Raw genomic sequence first — 20,128 nt, 5'->3', positions numbered from 1 at the left:
CTTCCTGAACCATCTTTCTGGTTCCAGTTTTCTCTTTAGTCCTCTGTGCTAAATACCTCATAGTTCATATTACTGGTTTCCTGAAGTAAATTGATCTTTGGCATAATGGAAAAGACACAATATCTAAAAGCACTGGGCTATTTTAAAACCAATCTTCTCAAGAAAAGATGATTATGCTTCACTAGAGGAAATATTTTTACCATTAGCCTTATTTCTCTAATAATTTTCTGGCCAAGAAGAAAGCAATAAATACCTACTCATGCTCAACTAATCTCAAATAACTTTTTAACAATCCATTTGTTTTGAAGTGCCAAATGCATATTCAGTATGTCACCTCCCTGCCATTTCTTTATCACTTTTGTTGGATTTACTGGTTCAAAAGAAATATGTCTTGCAGAATTAACCTAATCATGTGGATTGAGATCAATAATAAAATACAACATTACATGGTGTCAGTTGAACCACTTTATCGCATTTAATTGTACAGATCAGATTTGGGAGTTTATGAAATATGAACAATTCACACAAGAACAGTGAATGGTAATTACCGAAAATGCCTGTAAGATACTTTCATCTATTAATGCCCATTTATTTTCCCAAAGGACGTTATGGTCTGCCATTGACTCTTCAGTATTGTCTGTATTATGAGGATCAAGAAGAATGTGTGTTGTTTCAAGAATTTTGAGCTGGAAAAACCTGCAATGTGCAAATAATTTAAATTATAATTAACATAGAATGCAGTGAAAGTTCAACTTGACTAGATATTTGACTAGCTGTGATGACCAATATCTGTCATTGGAGCTTTGAGTGTGAAGGAGATTATTAACGTCAAGCAGTCAGATTCTTCCTTGAAGAGGAAGACAGTGCTCTTCAACTATGTTAGTCAGGGTTCTTTAGAGAAACAGACCTGTTAGAATATATAGAAATATATTTAAGAGACTTCTTCTAATAATTGCTTTATTTGGTTATGGAGGCCAAGAAGACCCCCAGTCTGCCATCTGCAAGCTGGAGAATCAGGAAAGCTGGTACTAGAGTTCCAGTCAGAGTCCAAGGACCTGAGATCCCAGAGCTCTCATGTCCCAGCCCAAGAAGAGAGAATTCATCTTCTGCCTTTTTGTCCCATCTAGGCCCCAGGGGACAATATCTTCCCACACTGGGGAAGGCAAATATCTTTATTCAGTTTGCTGCATCAAATGCTAATCTCTTCCAGAAACACTCTCATAGACATCCTCAAAAATAATGTTTTATCAGCTATCTGGTTTTCCATCCCTTAGCCCAAGTCAAGTTGATACATAAAATTAACCATCATACCAACCCAATGATCTCATTGGTTCAGTAGCTAAGCATACTTTCCATAAGTAAAAATCAAATCAAATCAAATCAATCTTCTTTCCTTCCTCCTTTTTCCTTCCTTCTCACTTTCTTACATTTATTTTTATCATTTCTTTTGCTTTTCATATCCCATTCTGTTTACCTATAAAATAAAAATGGACTCGCTAGCCTAATGTAATCAAATGTTATAAATCTACATAATTATAACAAGAAATTGAAGTTCTATTATACTAAATAACTATTTGGGTCTAAAGTAAATATGAAGGTAGACTTAAAAGAAAATCTATAAACTCTCTTTTTCTTTACATTTGTCATAGGCAGGATAATGTTCTCTATCCTACTCCCAAGGATGTCCGTATCCTAATCCCTGGAACCTATGAATATATTACATTACACAGCAAAGGAGAATTAAGGATGCTGATAGAATTAAGGTTGTTAATTTGGTGGTTTTATCACAGAGAGATCTGCAAAATCTGGGTAGACCCAGTATAATCACAAAGGTCTTTCAAAGTAGAAGAGAGAGACTGAAGAGGAGGTCAGAGTGATGTGATAGAAAAAGAACTCAATATGCCATTGCTGGCTTTGAAGATGGAGGAAAGGGTCTATGGGCCAAGGAATGTGGGAAGACTTTAGAAGCTTGAAAATGCTAGGAAATGGATTCTTCCCTATAGCCTACAGAAGAGAATTTGGCCCTGCTCACATCTTGATTTTAGCCCAATGAGATGTGTTGAAATTTCAACCTACAGACTTGTAAGATGATATATTTGTTTTGCTTTAGGCCACTAAGTTTGTGGTAATTTGCAGGAGCAATGGAAAACAAATACAAATCTGCTGTCTTTTCTATAATAATTTCTCCTTATTATGAATTTCTGCTGAGGAAGAATTTGCAAAGCAGTATATTTGTCCTAACTTGGTTTATGGCAAGAGGAGAGATTGGCTAGAATGAGTCAAATTTCATGTTTTCTGTTGCCCTTGAAATTGACGTGTTTGTAGAATAAAAGCTTTTGTTGTTAATCTGAATCATTTTCTATCTTATTTGCAAGAGCTATGTTGACTCTCACTGATTTCCTTCCTTAGCTTGAGTTACCCAGGAGATCAGAGCCTGAGAAGAATTTGTATTTAGGTGGTTTACTTGGGAAGTGATCCCAGGAGTCAGCAATTGAAAGCGCTTGTCTGTTGGCTCCCATCTCCTATTGGTTGAGTGTTGCTTCAGGGAGGTTAACTCCCCAGCACTTGGGGCAGTGCAAGTATACATGTCCAGTAAATATCTGTAGGTATTTCACTCCTTTAGTATCATAAAAATACCATGGCAAGCCAAAGACATGCTGGAGGCAAGATGTGGTCAATATTGGAACTCCTCATCCCTTTGCTATATAACTGTCACCACAGCCACAATTGCAAATGGAATCAGAAGATCAAGAGGAAGTAAAGCAGGGCACAAAGAGCATCTGATCCAGGCTAACCCCCAATTGTACCAATATTAAGACCAATTTGCCACTGAATCTTCAAAGTATTCCTTTCTTTGCTGGCTAGGTCACTGGCAAGAGGACCCCAAGGTAATGCGCATCAGTCATACCTTCTGGGCTAATGGAACTCCTACTGTTTCTGTTAGTGGAAGCAGTGGTACCAGGACCTCTAATCCTGTCAAACCTAAAGATGTGGGGCCAGGAAGCATACATTCTGTATGTAGACCACTGTGAATGATAGTGAGAGGGGCAAATCTTACTCCTACCCTTTGATGTCTAGACCTGTTTATTCAGGCTATTGGGGGCACAGCACAGCAGTTTGTTTAGTTTCTACACTTGATTTTAGTGGGCAGTGTGCCAACTCCATAGAGACCTTTCTTTTGGGTTAGCACCTTAGTTGAGCTGTTATAAGCAATTCCATTTCTCCAGTAGGCTGGCTGCTTCCAGGTGATGTACTATGTGATAGAAGTAATGGATCCCTCCGTCATACATCAATTGTTGCACATCCTTCCCTGTAAAATGGGATTGATTTGAAGTGATAATATATGGGAATCCTATGACAGTAAATCAAGCATTCTTTATGTCCTTGAATAGTGGTGCTGACAGAGACATGGCAAACAAGTAAATTAAAGCCATTTGGGAGTAAGTATTAATTGCAGTAATGATGAATCATGGCCTTCTCCAGGGTGAAAGGGGTGTGATGCAATCAACCTGACATTAAGTGTCTGGATGATCTCAAGCTCTGCTGCTTTATCAAGGGCTTTGTAACAGGTTGTTAACACTTTGACAAGTTGAGTGTTCAGTAGCAGCAGCTAGACTGGCCTTGGTGAGTGGGTGTTCATACCACTGGGATCGTGCATAGCCTCTATTCCTGCCACCATGGTGATTCTATTCTTGACCCCATTGTGTAAGCATAGGGGTGGTACTGGAGGGAGGCTGGCTGAGGATGAGTCGCAGGATGAGTCAGCCTCATTGTTGAGTGTCTCCTCTGACATGGAGGCTATGTGGTGGGTAGTAGCATGAGATGTGTTTCCACTTTGGACCGACTTCAGTGGTCCATTGTGTGCTTCCTCCCTAAACTTTTTTTTTCTCTTTAATCTTTCAAACTTGCTCCTTCCAGACCCTGACCAACAAGTCAACCCATTTTCATATATATATATATATATATATATATATATATATGTCTCCTATAATACATATATATATATATATACTTCTCAAGCTACTTTTTTATTACATAAAAAGTAAAAAATCAAAATATTGCTCCAAACTTTGTCCATTGGAAGGATTGTCCCTCACAAATGACATATATGGCACCCTCAAAGAAGGACTATATTGCACTAGGCATCTATTTTCAGTTTATACCAACATATTGTGCTGACTCAGCTATGAACCAGGTCCAAGATTTTTCCTCTTCTGTCAGCTGGCTTTCAGAATACTTCTGATACCTTCAACAAGATGTTAGGTGTGAATTGAGGTTTGGGCATCAATGCAGCAGAAGCAAGTGGTGTGGGACTCAAATCCTGTTCATGCAGCTTTTTTACCTCCTCTCACTTTTCTTGGTCTTGATTTTGTGCCATTTCTAGAGTATGATAGGTTGTTGCTGCACTTGTCTGACTCTATAGTGTGGTAGATCTGGAAATATCAATTAGTGATGGGCTGCAATACCTACATAGCCATTTGATTAGAGATTTAATCTCTATTGGAGTTTGATAGCAGCCAAGAACTACTTTGCAAAATGTGTAGTTTCTGCCATGAAAGATAGTCTTGCTCCAAAAGCTGAAGTGTCTCTCTAGTGTTTGTTTTATCATCTCCCAAATATCTTATACTTGTGTTCACCATGGTTCCACGTATTTACCATGAGTACACCTGGTGCCATTGAATTTTTTGGGGTATATGGTCCGGAGGGTAGGATATCTTGTAATGCAGATTGCATTTGCTGCTGTACCTTCTTTTTGCTCTGGGCTTCATAGAGATTGTCAGTCTTCCAAGTTATCCAACAACTAAATCAGAGTGATATTCCTAAGAGCAGTATATGCTACCTCTAAAATTCAAAATGAGTCAGTAAGCACTATGCTTTTTTCTGAGTGATAAGGTATACAACATGCAATAACTTACCCTTTATTTTATTTTATTTATTGTAACATTACAATTTTTTAAAGTGTGTCTCTTCATTTTTTATTTATTTAGAGAGAGATGGGGAGGGGCAGAGCGAGAGGGACAGAGAGAATACCAAGCAGACTTTACACTGACAGCACGGAGCCCAATGTGGGGCTCAAACTCACGAACCATGAGATCATGACCTGCGCTGAAATTACGAGTTGGACACTTAACTCCCTGATGCAGCCAGGCACTCCATAAACCTTGTCCTTTATTTTAAAGAGGATATCCTAACATGGTTCAGATTCCTGGACTCCTAAACACTTTATTAAATATGATAAAGCAAGTAGAGTAAGATGGTAAGATGTTAATTATAGAATCTAAGTGTTGATATTCAAGGGTTTGCTGGAAATTTATTTTAACTTTTCTATATGTTTGAAAAATTTCATAATCAAACATTGAAAAAACACTTTTTGAATTTATCATTAAAAAAACCTTACTAATGTGTCAGGCCACCTGAATCTTTGTCCTATATAGACCTGCAAGGATTCTCGGCTTCTCTTCTACCCTGTGATATGCATAGGTCTATGTAGGACAGCCTGAGTACTTAGTACTTGTAGCTCACGAGCCCAGTTAGTATAATCTCATTAAGAAAGTGAACTAGTATGATGCTCTATAGAATATCAAGATGATCAAAGTTCTTCTGGACTTGATTGTAACAGAACAGGAGGGCTAACAGATAAGATAGCCCTATGACAAGACCAAGAATGTGTACTGTTATTCTTTCCATATGAATGTGAACTGCGTGTAATCATCCTTGAAGATGGGATTGAAATGAACACATTGGCCTAAAGAATCCTAAGTGGCAGAGGCTAGGTTTACCTGGTCCAGGAAAGATACCACATCCAGCAAAGCAGCTAAGATTGTGGCTTCCACTTGATTAAATCTGAGTAGTCTACTGTTATCATTCACAGTTCATTCGCATTTTGCATGAGCCAAATGGGATTACTTTCTTGGGGATATAAAAAAGCTGACCTCCTCTACATTTTTTGTTTGTTTTCAAACACAACAATTTTACCATTCACTTAATGGCAACTGGTAATCATCAAATTAGCAATGGTTATCTGCAAACGTTATTATATTACCTGTGTGTCATTTCTCAAGGTTGATCAAATAACTAGAGTCACAGACATTTCCCACATAAGATGGAGCATATAAATCAGACTTGGTTTATCACCAGTCTTTATAAAACCAGACCTAGGGAAAGAGCTAGGTCTGGAGACAGACACATGTATGATTTTAAGATAGCAAATGTTCCCCTGCCTTTAAAAAAAAATCTTTGAATAGATGTTTTTAGAACAGTTTTAGGTTCACAGCAAAATTAAACAGATAGTATGGAGGTGTCCCATATATCCCCTGCCCCCACACATGCACAACCTACCTCATTATCAAAACCCCCCAGTTGGTACTAGAGTGGTACATTTGTTACAATCAGTGAATCTGCATTGGCACATCATTACACAAAGCCCATATTTACATTAGGATTCGCTCTTTGTGAACACTTTATGAGTTTTGATAATGTATAATGACATGTTATTTACTATTATAGTGTCATACAGATTAGTTTCACTACACTAAAAATTCTCTGTGCTCAGCCTATCCCTCCCCGCTGCCCCCAGCAACCATTCATATTTTTACCGTCTTCATAGTTTTGCCTTTTCCAGAATGTCATATAATTGGAATCATGTGGAATGTAGATTTTTCCATATTGGTTTCTTTTACTTATCCATTTAAGGTATTTCCATGTCTTTTTATGACTTGACAGCTTATTTTCTTCTTGGCACTGAATAATATCTCATAGTTTGGATTCACCACAGTTTGTTTATCTGAAGAACATCTTGGCTGCTTCCAGGTTTTGGCAATAATAAATACAATGTCTATAAACACCCATGCACAGGTTTTTGTGTGAATATTAATATTTCAGTCCATTTTGGTAATTATCAAGGAGTACTACTGCTGCATGATATGGTAAGATATGTTTAGTTTTGTAAGGAACTGTCAAACTGTCTTCTAAAGTGGCTGTATCAACTTGCATTCCCACCTGCAATGAATGAGAATTCCTGTTGCTCCACATCCTCACCAGCGTTTGGTATTGTCAGTGTTTTGGATTTTTGCCATTTGGATAGGTGGAAGTGATATTTGTTTTAATTTTCAATTCCCTGATAACATATGATGTTGAGCATCTTTTCATATGCTTATTTGTCATCTCTGTGTCTTCTTTGGTAAAATGTCTTTTCAGGTCTTTACGCATGATTTAACTGAGTTGTTTGGTTTTTTTTAGTTATTGAATTTTAAAAAACCTTCGTATATTTTAGGTAATGTCCTTTATCAGACATGTCCTTTGCAAAAGTCCCACTCTGTGACTTATTTTCTCATCCTCTTGACCCATACCTTCTCAAAATCATTTATGGTGCCACTAATCTCTTCAATCCCTCCACGGGTGTAGCATTACTTCTAACTTATTATTTTCGCCAGCAGATGGAGTGCAGTTGCAGGAGCTTCCTTTTGGCCCTATTTACCCTAATAACTTTTACACCACAGGCCAGGGAACCAGTAAAAGGACTCTAATAGCTTCTAAATGTACGTGCTCAGAGACTGGGGAAATGACAAGTGAATATTTGAGCACACTGGACTCAATGTGAATTGATCTTTAGTCAATTCTTTTGAAAGAATAAATGCACACTAAGGAAAAGAGAAGACTGAGAACTTCCAAGACCAGTTGGATGTAGGACCTGAGCTGTCATTTATACGGGAGGACTCAAGTGCCATGATGGCTCCGTGAATGCTTGGTCTTGAGGATTCCAGCTGATAGTTTAAGCTTCAGTTTCTCCCTAAAACATGGAAATATTAATGACACCTACTTCATGGAGTTGTAAAGAGAATTAAATAAAGAAGATAATGCTAGCATTTAGTTAAGTTCTCAATTCATGCTGGTTACAGTGCTAATGCTAGAGCTAATGCTGCTTATTTTAAAAATATAGCTTTTAGAACTAGCTCTGTGAGGGAGTGCTGAATAATGAGAGGGCAAACATGAGATACAGAAGAAGAAAAAGGAGAAGAAAAAATGAAAAAAAAAACAAAGAATTAAGAAAAAAGAAGGGAAAGAGAAATAAGGAGAAAACAAGATTTTTAAAAAGACGAAGAAAAAAAATAAAAAAAAAAAAGAGGAGAGTTCAACTATTTGTATGCTATGATTAGAGGTTCAGACTTGTCAGATGCTGTTGGATGTCAAACATTTCTCTGAATGTACTAGAAGACTGTAACGTATTTCAACAACTAAACACAAGTAGCACCAAAGGTTCAGGTTTAGAACCATAGTCATGATTATCTGCTAGGCCAGTTATCTACTGCTGCCTAGTAAAAATTGTTCCACAACAAACTGGCTTACAAAAATAATTTATTATAATTATTTCTCATATTTCTGTGGATTGACTGTGCTTAGCTGGACAGTTCTTGCCCGGGATCTTTCATGCAGTTGCAGTCAGAGGTCAGCAAGTCATCTGAAATCTTAACTGAACTCTATGTCCAAGGTGATTCATTCAAATGCCTGGTAGTGATGGTAACTGTTGGCAGCACCTACAAATGATTTCTTCACTGGTCTTGAACTTTCTCACTTTATAGCAGCCTCAAAGAAGTCAGACTTTGTAGTTGGTGGCTCAGAGCTCCAAGCAGGCAATGCAGAAGCTACCAATCTTTTTTATTTATTTTTTAAATATATTTTTAAAAATTATTTTATTTATTTCTGAGAGAGAGAGAGAGAGAGTGTGAGGGGGGAGAGGCAGAGAGAGAGGGAGATACAGAATCTGAAGCAGGCTCCAGGCTCTGAGCTAGCTGTCAGCACAGAGCCCAAAGCGGGGCTTGAACCCACAAACCGTGAGATCACGCCCTGAGCTGAAGTCGGATGCTCAACCGACTGAGCCACCCAAGCGCCCCGCTACCAGTCTTTTTAAAGATTAGTCCTGGAGCTGGCCCAGGACTCTATCTCTATCCTGCTCTAACCTACTCTATCATACCTCTATTACTCAAGTGAGTGATGAATGTCAGCCTAGATTCACGGGGGAGGAAAATAGACTCCTCAACTCTCAGTAGGATGAGTGGCAAACAATCTCCACCTATTTTTAATTTACTACACCTGTTCTCAAAAGACAACACCATATAGGAGACAAGCATGATTTCTGGGTCCACACAAACCAGCAGAACATTGTTTGAGACAATTGCAAGTGTGGAGTTAAAAAGTGAGTAAAAGTTATAATCTTGGTCCTGAGGAGACTTTACACCTAATTAGCCTGTAAGGAAAAATAAGTGCTATTTAGAAAACAAACAAACAAAAAATCTTACTTTTGCATTCTAGAGAAGGAACAAGAATTAGTAATGACACCAGAGACTCAGAGGCCACTTGGATTTTTGTTGCAAAGCTTGTTAGGACTTTTGGGATAAGAAATATAAGACCTTCTTGGACAAAGCCCAGTTAGGAGTTGACCCAGAATGGCGAGATTCTCTTCATTAAGAAGTTAGCATTAATTCTGGATTTTCTGTTGGTGGCCAGCAGCACTAGAACTTCAAAAAGAAGAAGGAAATGGAAAAAAAAATGAATTAGGAAAGGAAAACCATTAACATGATGGAAGGGTCAAGGGTCCTGAGCACCTGAGGAGGTATGCTCCAAATTTGCTTGGGACAGCATACATATTAGTGAATAAACAACGTTTAAGTCCCCTCAATACAGAATTCAATACATACTGTTTATAAAAATTCAAACTCATGGTATTAATGCTTTTGCATAAAGAGATCTGTACATGTTGGCATTTTAAGCATCTGCAATTTGTTTAAGAGAATTTGGCTTCTTAGGGTGAATGCCAGATTTATGATTCAAGTTTTACATGTGGAATTGAATAATTGGTTTTGACTTAAAATTTTATGTTCAATTTATGACATTGGCATGATTTATTAAGCACTTTGGAAGGGTTTATTAAGGCAGAAAATATATTTAAAGGAAAAGGGAATATATTGAATTTATGAATACAATTAAGAATATTTCAAGGCAGTTAATTAAATCTGTTAAGTGGACTAATTAGTCTAAGGCCTTTAAAAATGTTTGCTAAAATATGTTAGGCTTGTGAGATTTGTGGGGTAAATTCAAAAACTGAAGGAAGTTTTGATTTTGTAACCATTAATGAACTGTATATTAATTTTTATTCCAAAGTAAACCACTGAATACTATTATTTGTCTAGTATTATCCTGAAGTGCATAAAAAAGCTCACATTTAATGGTACTCATCCCTTGAATAGATAATTCTAGTATATGGGATACCCATCTATCAATAGGCTGCTTTTCAGACATTTTGAAATTGTGAAGATATCTGAGTAGGTTCAGTCAATAGAGCTAAATTGGCTTTCAGGCATCACCTGATTCTTCTCTCCTGGTCTTTTGATTTTGTGATAATTCCCTGAATGATGACGTCTTTCCCAAATAACAAGTAGCCATGAAGAATATGTCAACTTTTGTAAGTTAGTCTTTCTAATGTTCATGGGCAAAACATTACACCTCTTGTTTTCTCTCTTCTCAGAAGCAGATGAACAGGCCAAGTTTAAAGTTTATCTGAATGAGGAACAAAGACTGGAAAGCTTTAGGCTGCGGGGATGTGTTCAAAACCTTAGGAACTGGTAAAGAAGGGGATTACAGTAAAAGTCTGTATGTAACCTTAACTACAATGTTAACTAAGAAAATCATTATAGCAACACAGGTTGGCATGTTTATAGCTACTTTTCTTTAACAAAAGATTAGAAAATAAAGGAGAAAGGGAAGTGGATGAGACATTCCTGTGATCATACAGCCTAAAACAGTAGACTTCAAAGCTTCCGAAGAAACCATTCTTGTAATCCAGTGCTTAATTCTCTCTAAGTACCAACTGGCAAGGTTGGCTTAAATATTTATTAGGATTCCCAGTAGGAAACTTAAATAGATGTAATGGCCATTGACATAAATAGAGGTAAATATTTTATTTTCCTCATTATTTTTAGTTAAAAAAATCTTCATTTTTGAAGAGTTAATGAGAATTTTTAAGAATACTGATCATTTGTTACTTAGTTTCATGGGTTTTACAAGCTTCATCTATCCATTTATTTACTTTTTTTTAAAATTCAGCAAATATTTACAAGCCCCACTGTGTGCAGTATTCTGCCTGGAGCTTCAGGGACAGAATGAGATTAGTGGCATTAGAAGTCATTAGAAGTGGCTGGTATCCAGTTGGCTTATCCCTTCCCCAGCTCTGCTCAGGTACAGCCTTGGTCTTAAATGCTTCCTTAGCCCTTCTTAATGAGGACAGGGAGGATTTAGGAGCTTGCTGTTGTTGGCTTGGGGAGATGTGACCCTGGCTCGATAGAAGTCTTCTGCTTCTGTTGTGTGGACTAAGCTGTACAATCAGCATGGGTTTCTCGTCATGTTGGAGTCCATCATTGGTCTTAGCTTGGGCTGTTGCTCTGCTCAGCAATTTCTAGCATCTTCCCCATAGGTCCTCTCTCACTCACTTTAGCTCCAGATGATGGATGGGGAAGGATCAAAGAGAGAAGGGAGAAGAGAGCAGGCATTGGAATTATGATGCTCTCTCAGCCCAACTTCCAACTGATGGTTATGTTGCTTCAGCCCCAGACTGATCTAGTATCCTGACGATACCATTGATTGTGAGGGTGTCAGGTGGCCCTATCCTATCCTGTCCTGTGGAACTGCCATTTCCATCCTTAGATCTGTTTCCAGTGCCACCTAAGTCTGGTTCCTCTTCTCAATAGCATTCTCGAGAACTTTGCCTGTCTGGGATATTATCCCAATAGGCTAGGTAAATTAGTTGTGACCAAAACGTTGAAATAATAAGACTACCTTACATATGAATAGCATGTTATAATTTATACGGTTCCATTTAAAGTATTTCTACTTGGTAGATCATATACATGCTTGTTGCCTCTTTCTTTGAAATTCACATTTTCATAAAGATCATAGTGGGGAGAATTTGCAGCAACTGAATTTGCCCAATAAAATTTCATTGATATTCATAAATATATAAAAGCTATATTAGCTATGTAATCAATCGTATATTACAAGCTAATGTCGCCAGTATAGAAACTGATACTTGACAGAATTGAGCAATATTTAGAAGCCGCTTCAGTTCAATAGAAATTTGTTATTCTAAGAGGCATTTTACAGAAAGTGAAATATAAAAAGTCAAGATACATATGAAAAAGTAGTCGAACATACCAGTAATCGAAGAAATGTAAATTAACAATGAAATATACTTTCAAGCTTGCAGATTGGCAAAGGTATTAAATAATGGTTAATAACAAGAGTGTCAAATGTAAACTGCTAAAATATGTACTGGCACAACATTTCTGAAGAGTAATCTGGCAACATATTGTCTTAAAAATATGAATACACTTGACACGACAATTTTCCTTCTAGGAATATATTCTAAGAACTAATCAAATATGTATAAAAAGGATGTTCATTACATCCTTTAACATCCTATGACATTGTTTATAATATGAAAAATTGTGAGCAACAAATGTTCAAAAATAAGAGCTTAATGAAATAAATGATAATGCGGTCCTCATAAAGGCTATTGTAGAGCAGTTAATGATATGGATGGATGATATGATATATTTTAAGTAAAAGAAAAATGTTTCAAAATACTATGTACCATCTCATCCCATTTTAATTCTACGTGCATGATATATGAATGGACTAAACACCAGAAGGATATGTGCCAAAATATTAATAATGACTATCACTGAATGGCTTAATTATAGGATATTTAATCTCTCTTTTTAGTTATTTTTATACTCTAAATCTCCCCGTTCTCTTTGTAAATAAAAAAATAGATTAAAAATCATAGAGAAAAAAGTAATTATCCCAATGGCTACCCGTGTGATTTAAGGTAGCAGTTCTGAAATATTTTGTTCTCAGGACCTCCTGATATACTTTCAAAAATTATTAAGGAATCCAAAGAGCTTTTATTTACATGGATTCTATATATTTATATTTATTGTGTTAGAAATTACAACTGAGAAATTAGGAAAGTATCTGTGTGTTAATTCACTTAAAATAATATTAAAAAATCCTTTGCATGTTAACATACTTTTATGAAAAGCTACTATATATATTTTTCTCACATTTAGTGAGAAGAGTTGAACTGTTCCACATTAAAAAAAAAATCTCTTTAATATCTGACTTCACAGAAGATAGCTGGATTTTCATATGCTTCTGCATTTAATCAACTGTGGTATCTCATACTGTGTAGCTTCTCGGAAACTCCACTGTCCATTCCTGAGAGAACAAGAGTGAAAGGGCAAATAAAATCAGGTGTTTATTATCATTATGAAAATAATATTTATGTGAAAATTGTTTGGACCTTGTAGACCCTCTGAGAGGGTTTCAGAACCTTCTGCAATCCCCGGACCACACTTGAAGAACAACTGATTGAAAGCACTGCAGCCAGGTGGTATGAGGAAATAAATCATTATTAAAAGATAACAATTCGAAGTGTTTGTTGGTGGCAAGAACTATGCCCAGAGTTTATGTATACAATTTTGTTTAATCCCAACCCAAACCATAAGAACTAATTACCATCATAAGCTTCATGTTTTAGGTGAGGAGGCTAAGACAAGAAGAGGCCAAGCAATTTGATTATACTCCCCAGGGCATTTGTCTCTAGTGCTGGTGCCTGACCGTTACCTACCTAGAGCGCCAGCTATCACCTCACACCATCCTGAAGAAAGATGGCCACATGCTGGATAACTCTGTAATTTCACCTCACATCTGGGGTCCATGGTATCTGGAACATGGGCTTATTTATCAGAAAATAAAATAGTCTTACATGCCACAGTATGCCAAAAGGCAAAATTCAGAGGATATTGAAGAAACATCCTTCCAGAGTTTAGTACATTATGTCACCTCTTAGATTACAGGGTCAGCCTCACATGGGAGCATAGAGATCTTTCTTTCCTTGGCCTTTTGCTGCCTTCCTTCCCCCCCCTCCCCCATTGCTCTCTTGGTTGTGGGGATCCTGTCCCTATTCTTTGCATCAGGCTAAGCTGGTGAGAGTTGTTTACTCTGGGCTATTTATTCTGGAGAGCAGAAGTGAGTTATTAAGTTTTCAGAGTGGAGCACCCACCAGAGAGGCCAACCCCTCTCTTGCTAATATTGAGCCCCTTTCCCAGCATAACTTCAGTGCTTTGGTATGCCGCCTAAAAGCACAAGCCCAGTGTATTCTGAAAGCCAAATTTACCTGAACATTAACAAAGTTCAAAAGATAACTTCCTTTAATATTTGAAATGATTTTTTTCATGTGATAGTTTATCTGTCATGTGTACTTCCAAAGGACTTTACTTTGTGGCCATCTTTTAACAATATATAGCTATTGCTCATTTTATGATCGCGAGTATATGGAAGAGTTAGAGATGCATCTGCAAAACCTTTTGTGTGATATAAGGAAACATGTGGTCTAGGCTTCTACTTCTCCTCCACCTCTGGTTTTAGTCACCTTGAAATAGCCTTCTCTACTAGTTCAATTTACAAAGTAATTACCTTCTTTGCTCTCCCCTAAAACCTGGAGACTTAGCTACCATGTATTTCTATTAGGGTTTTTTTTGTTTTGTTTTGTTTTTAGGATATTAACTCTTGGACTTTAGGAAGCATGCTTTTAATCTTTTCTCTCGTTCTCATCCACACACACACATATTCTGGAGGGCGAGGAGAGTGTTTTATTCAGTTCTATCACATTTGTGCCTAACAGTGTAACAGTGCTTGGCACGTACTGATATATTCAATAAAAACATGTTGGATCGACTCTAATAGAAATAATTTTAAAAATTCCTTTCTTGTTTTCTTTCTTTTCTTCCTTCCTTTTCACCATACAATAAACACTGAATTCTTAGAAGCCTAATACCATGCTAAGCAAGTACCAAGTAAGATATTTAACCTGCCTGACTTTGAGAAGCTCACAGTGAACCAAACTGCAGTTGAAAAGGTAGGTACTGAGGCATGTGGGTGGCTCAGTCAGCTGAGCGACTGACTTTGGCTCAGGTCATGATCACTCTGTTTGTGAGTTCGAGTCCCAGATTGGGCTCTGTGCTGATAGCCTGGAGCCTGCTTTGGATTCTGTCTCCCCCTCTCTCTCTGCCCCTCCCTCTCTCTTTCTCTCTCTCTCTCTCAAAAATAAATAAACATTTTAAAAAATTTTAATAAAAAATTAAAAAAAGAAAAGGTAGGAACTGTTCTTACCTTTTGGGTCTTCAAAGTAATTTTGGGAGATAAGATCAAGATAGTATCCTAAGCCAAAATGCCATAAGCTGACAGAAACAATATTTTCGAATGAAAAATCAGTAGCTGTTCTGAGAATTCAGAAAATGTGCTGACTAATAGCAGACTAGAAATCTTGAGGAATTTCTAAGTGTTAAAACTAACTACCAACCAACCAACAACAAAAAAACAATTATGTAGGATCAGATCATGGGAGAAATAACCTTCAGAAAATCTGGCCCAAACACACACACAAGAGTACTTATACCCAAGTGGGAACAATGCTGGGGAAGGCTAAGCTCCAAGTTAGTGGTTTCAAGGAGGAAGGGTCCCTAGGCTGCTCAGAGTGTGTAACCACTGCTGCTGCAGGGCAGACCCTCCCTCTTCTCTCTCCCACCTGTGGGAGCAAGGTGTCCCACTTGTGAGAAGAATCAGAGGCAGTGGCTGAGCTGGCCCAGAGGCTAAAGTAAGTAGGCACTGGAGCCTGAAAGGCAGTGTATTGCCACAGGCAGTTGCTCCTCAAGCCCGGTCGGTGGTAGGGGCCTCCATCTCCGAGAACAAGACACCAGTAGGCTCTGGGCAGCACATCCTGTCTTTCTCCCACAGTCGCTGATGGCTTAGAGAAAACACAGCAAGCAGGTGTACAGGGATTTTCGGAGATCATCCCACATTCTTGGAGTCATAGGACAAACAGAAGAAGAATTTAAAAATAAGTACAATTAATATCTGTGAATTCTAAGAGATTCTTGTATCTATAAAAAATAAACAAGTAGAGATTTTGGAAATTAAATCTTTGTCACAAAAGACTAACATTATCACTATATTAAGAGTTCTTTTAAATCAATTAAAAAACAAAAATACAGTAGAAAAATTGGCAAGGATAAGGGATGTAAAGGATTCTTAAATATTTGACAATACGCTCTGCTTTACTTATGGTAAGAAAAATGCAAACTAAAAGTACAATTAGAAAATATCTTTCACCTATAAGATTAATAAAGTTTAATTGCTTTGATAACACATTGAAATGGTGAAAGTGTGAGAAAATAAGTTTCCATATGTTGCTAATGAGAGTAATATCAGCATAATCTATATGAAGACCAGTTGGAACAGTTAGGCAAGTTCCAATCAATCAAGTTATAAAATTCCCTTTATCCAGCAAATGTACTCTTAAAAAGTTAGATATGCATGCACACAAATGAAATTTTAATTGTGTGTATATAAAAATATTAATTGCAGACACTCTTGGGTTAGCACAAATATGGAAAACAACCAAAATATCTATCCATGGGAAACTAGTTAAATAAATTATCCATACAAGGAAAACCTATGCATTAAAAAGATTGCACAATTCTGCATTTAAGAAGTTACTCTACAAATATTCTTGCACATAACTGATGTATTTGCACAGATACACTTGCAAAGTGAATGAAATAATATATGAAGAAGACTAGTTATTGAAACATTTCCTGTAATTGCAAAAAGTGAGAAATAAAACAAATGTCCCTTAATAGCTGATCCATTAAATAAAATAGGGTACATTCAAATGTACATCAAAATTAGTTTTATGGGTAAGATACTGAAAGTTCTCTTCAGATACATTGTTAAATGAAAAGGCAAGTATATATTCTGCTATCTTTTGTGAGTAAGGGGGAAGAAAAAATATATATATTTGTGTTGTATCTGTACAGAAAAACTCTGGACCATTGCAAGAAAATGAAAATAGTGGTGTTCTGGTTTGGTGCTCAAAACTGGGCAAAGAGAGGAATATGAGCTACAGAGTTTTTACTGTATGTCTTAAATTTTTAAAAAATTGAACTGTATGAGTGTATTGCTTCTTCAATAAATGTATATCTAAATTTTTTTTGAGAAAAGCACAAAAATCAAACAATCAAACAAAAAAGAAATGTTTCCATATGTATTTATATTTTTTAAATGTTTATTTTTATCTTTGAAAGAGAGAGAGAGAGAGAGAGAGAGAAAGTGTGGCCAGGGGGAGGGGCAGAAAGAGAGGGAGACACAGAATCTGTGCAGGCTTTCAGCACAGAGCCCAACCTGAGACCAGAACCCATGAACTGTGAGATCATGATCTGAGTGGAAGTCGGACGCTTAACAGACTGAGCTACCCAGGAACCCCCATATGTATTTATATTGATGTCCAAAATAAATTGCTATGTAAAAACCAACGCAAAATGAACAACAAAGCACAAAAGCAGAACATGTGTGGAGTATGATACTGGTGTGTGTGTGTGTGTGTGTGTGTGTGTGTGTGTGTGTGTTTAAAAGCCTGACTCCAAGGCTGCATATGCACACACATCTCTGGGAAGATACACAAGAAATTAGTGTCAGGAGGAAGAACTGAAAGAGAACTGGAATGGCTAAGGGGCAGAGATGTAAGAAAACTTATATTTGACTACATTCCTCTTAGTACTTTTTGCTTTTTGTTATATGTGTATATATCACCAATTCAAAAAATGAAGTAGTTTTCAAATGACATTACAATAAAAAAATCAATAGATTGGTTGAATATCATCATTGACATATGCTAAGAGATTTCATATGCTAACTGGGCAAAGAGGGGATCTTATTTATTTAGTATATATATGTTGGAAATATAAGGGTAAAGCCTGAAAAAATTGAAACAATGTATGAGCTTCAAACCATACAGGAATCTCAATAAAACAAATCCTGCTACTCCCACGTTAATACAATAATTTACTCCACCTTTAATCAATAGAGCAAAAGGAGAATATGAAGATAAATGTAATCCATAAGAAAACAAACAGAAGATTTAAATTATGAGGGGAAGAAGAAGTCCATGTATATAAGTAATCACAATAAATTTCTAGTAGTGGCAAATTTTTAGTAGTTTTTCTACGAGAGATATCCAAAATAAATTACTGAGATAAATTAAAATCAAGGACAAGACATACATACCAGGTTAATACTAACTGAGATAAAGTTTAAGTATTGTTAAATTAACATAAGACAAAATGGAGTCCCAGAAAAAAAGCATGGAAAGGGACAAAGAAGAGTATTTCATATTGGGAAAAGGAAAAATTACAATAATATATAATAGTCATGAACATTATGTATCTAACAACATCAAAGTGTATAAATAAAAAACAGTTAAAAGTACAAAGGAAAAACGATCAATCTGCAATCGCAGTGGGAGATAGCTCCGTAGGAAATAACAGAACAATTAGACAAAAAGAAGAAAGGATCTAGTTTAGAATAACACTATTAGCATGTTTAATACTTAACTTTGTATCCAAAAAACAATGATTACCCTGTCTTGTCAAACACATACAGTACAGAAAATTAACCATGTATTATTGGCCTATAAAGAAAATCTCAACTAATTGCAGAAACCAAAAATCATACAGACCATGTTTTCTGAGCACAAAACAATAAAAGGAGAAACTATTAAGAATAGAAAAAAAAGCACCTATCCATTTAGAACATACAAACAATTCTTCAAATTCAAGTAAAAGAAAACAGCAAAAATCTGGCATTTTCCTGGGACTGCATGGTTGGCTTCTTTGTACTGGTACATTGTGAAGTCAGGGGGTGAGGGGGTTGAAAGTTTGTTCAAGACCGCTGTGGTTCTAAGGAGTATTGCCAAATGTACACCTTCCTTGTCGTTGTACACGTTTACTTCAGTAAGATTAATTTTTAAGAAATATCAGAATATGGGACACTGAGCACTTTGTCCTATCTGGAGAAGTTGCAGCCAAATGCATAATAAAATTGAATTGTTGAAATAGAGACATGGTTTTAAAAAAGGTTACAGAGCTATACATATGTCTTAATTTACATTTGGAGGAATAAAATATTAAAATGTTAGGCTTATTCGTATATATTCCCTTCTCCAAAGTTAGGGGGAAGCACATACCCATCTTGGGAAATCATTTGAATGAACGAAAGGTCTCCAGGTAGAAAATGGCATCTGACTCTGATAAATGGCACTGCCAGTTAACTGGAATATTTCCCTGAAACTCTCAAACAGGGCTTCAGTAAAAACCATTTAACATCGCTTAATGAGAAAGCTACTGATGAATGGCCGACTCGGACATCTGAACAAGAATCTTTTGGAATGCTAGATCTGGAAGAACTCTTATAGATAATTGTTCAATATCATTACCGTCATCACCAATTTTAGAGTGAGATAACTAGAACTGAGGTTTTCTCTTTCCCAGACAGTATTCTTTCTATACTTCTCATTCCTGCTTACCATGTCCTTCAAATTTTTTCACTCTGAATCATAACAGCTTAATGAATCAAGCACCCCTTAATTAAAATACTCAGAGAATGTTTTACTGCTTAGTGGTATACACCTTTAAAAGTAAAGCAGAAAATGAAATGTGACTGTCTCTCAGACAATGTGTACTTTGTAAACCCTGGAAATCAGGAAGATTGTATAATTGGCACCTTTCCCAAGTTCAGCCAGTCAGGGCCAATTAAGGGGATTCACCAGTGTTAATTTTTCAAGCAGTAAAGAACCTCATGATGTGAAAATTCGTCTAGCAAGCTAGAGCAAAGAAAGCATCGGTTTGCTCAGGCTGATACTGCCCCAGGGCTGGGACGTGACACTTGTGATCTCCCTTACTTATCTGATTACAAAGGATGATAAAGAAGACAGGAACATCTTTTAACTGCAGGGCAAATTTCAACTCTTCAAGGAAGGAACTAGTAACATATTAGTTGTGAATGGACACCTATAAGGTGTTTTTTTTTTTTTTAAGTTGTTGTTTTGTTTTGTTTCATTTCTTTCACAATCCTCTCCCTGAGGCATCAGAATGCAAGGAGATTCACATAGAAGGTGAATTTTAACTTAAGTATGTGTTAGCCTTGCAATGATATTAATTACAAAAATTTAATTCATTAA

At 36.6% G+C, this 20,128-nt stretch overlaps 1 pseudogene; it reads right to left on the bottom strand.

Annotated features, from left to right (window-relative positions):
* Positions 1–6,126: 6,126 nt before the first annotated feature.
* On the bottom strand, positions 6,127–6,243 carry LOC120238557 (annotated as a pseudogene).
* Between the last annotated feature and the right edge of the window lie 13,885 nt (positions 6,244–20,128).

Source organism: Hyaena hyaena, unplaced genomic scaffold (genome assembly GCF_003009895.1).
Source record: "Hyaena hyaena isolate Hyena2069 unplaced genomic scaffold, ASM300989v1 scaffold_213, whole genome shotgun sequence".
NCBI lineage: Eukaryota > Metazoa > Chordata > Mammalia > Carnivora > Hyaenidae > Hyaena > Hyaena hyaena.
The sequence above is the reverse complement of the archived record's forward strand: the minus strand, read 5'-3'. Positions and strand labels throughout refer to the sequence as shown.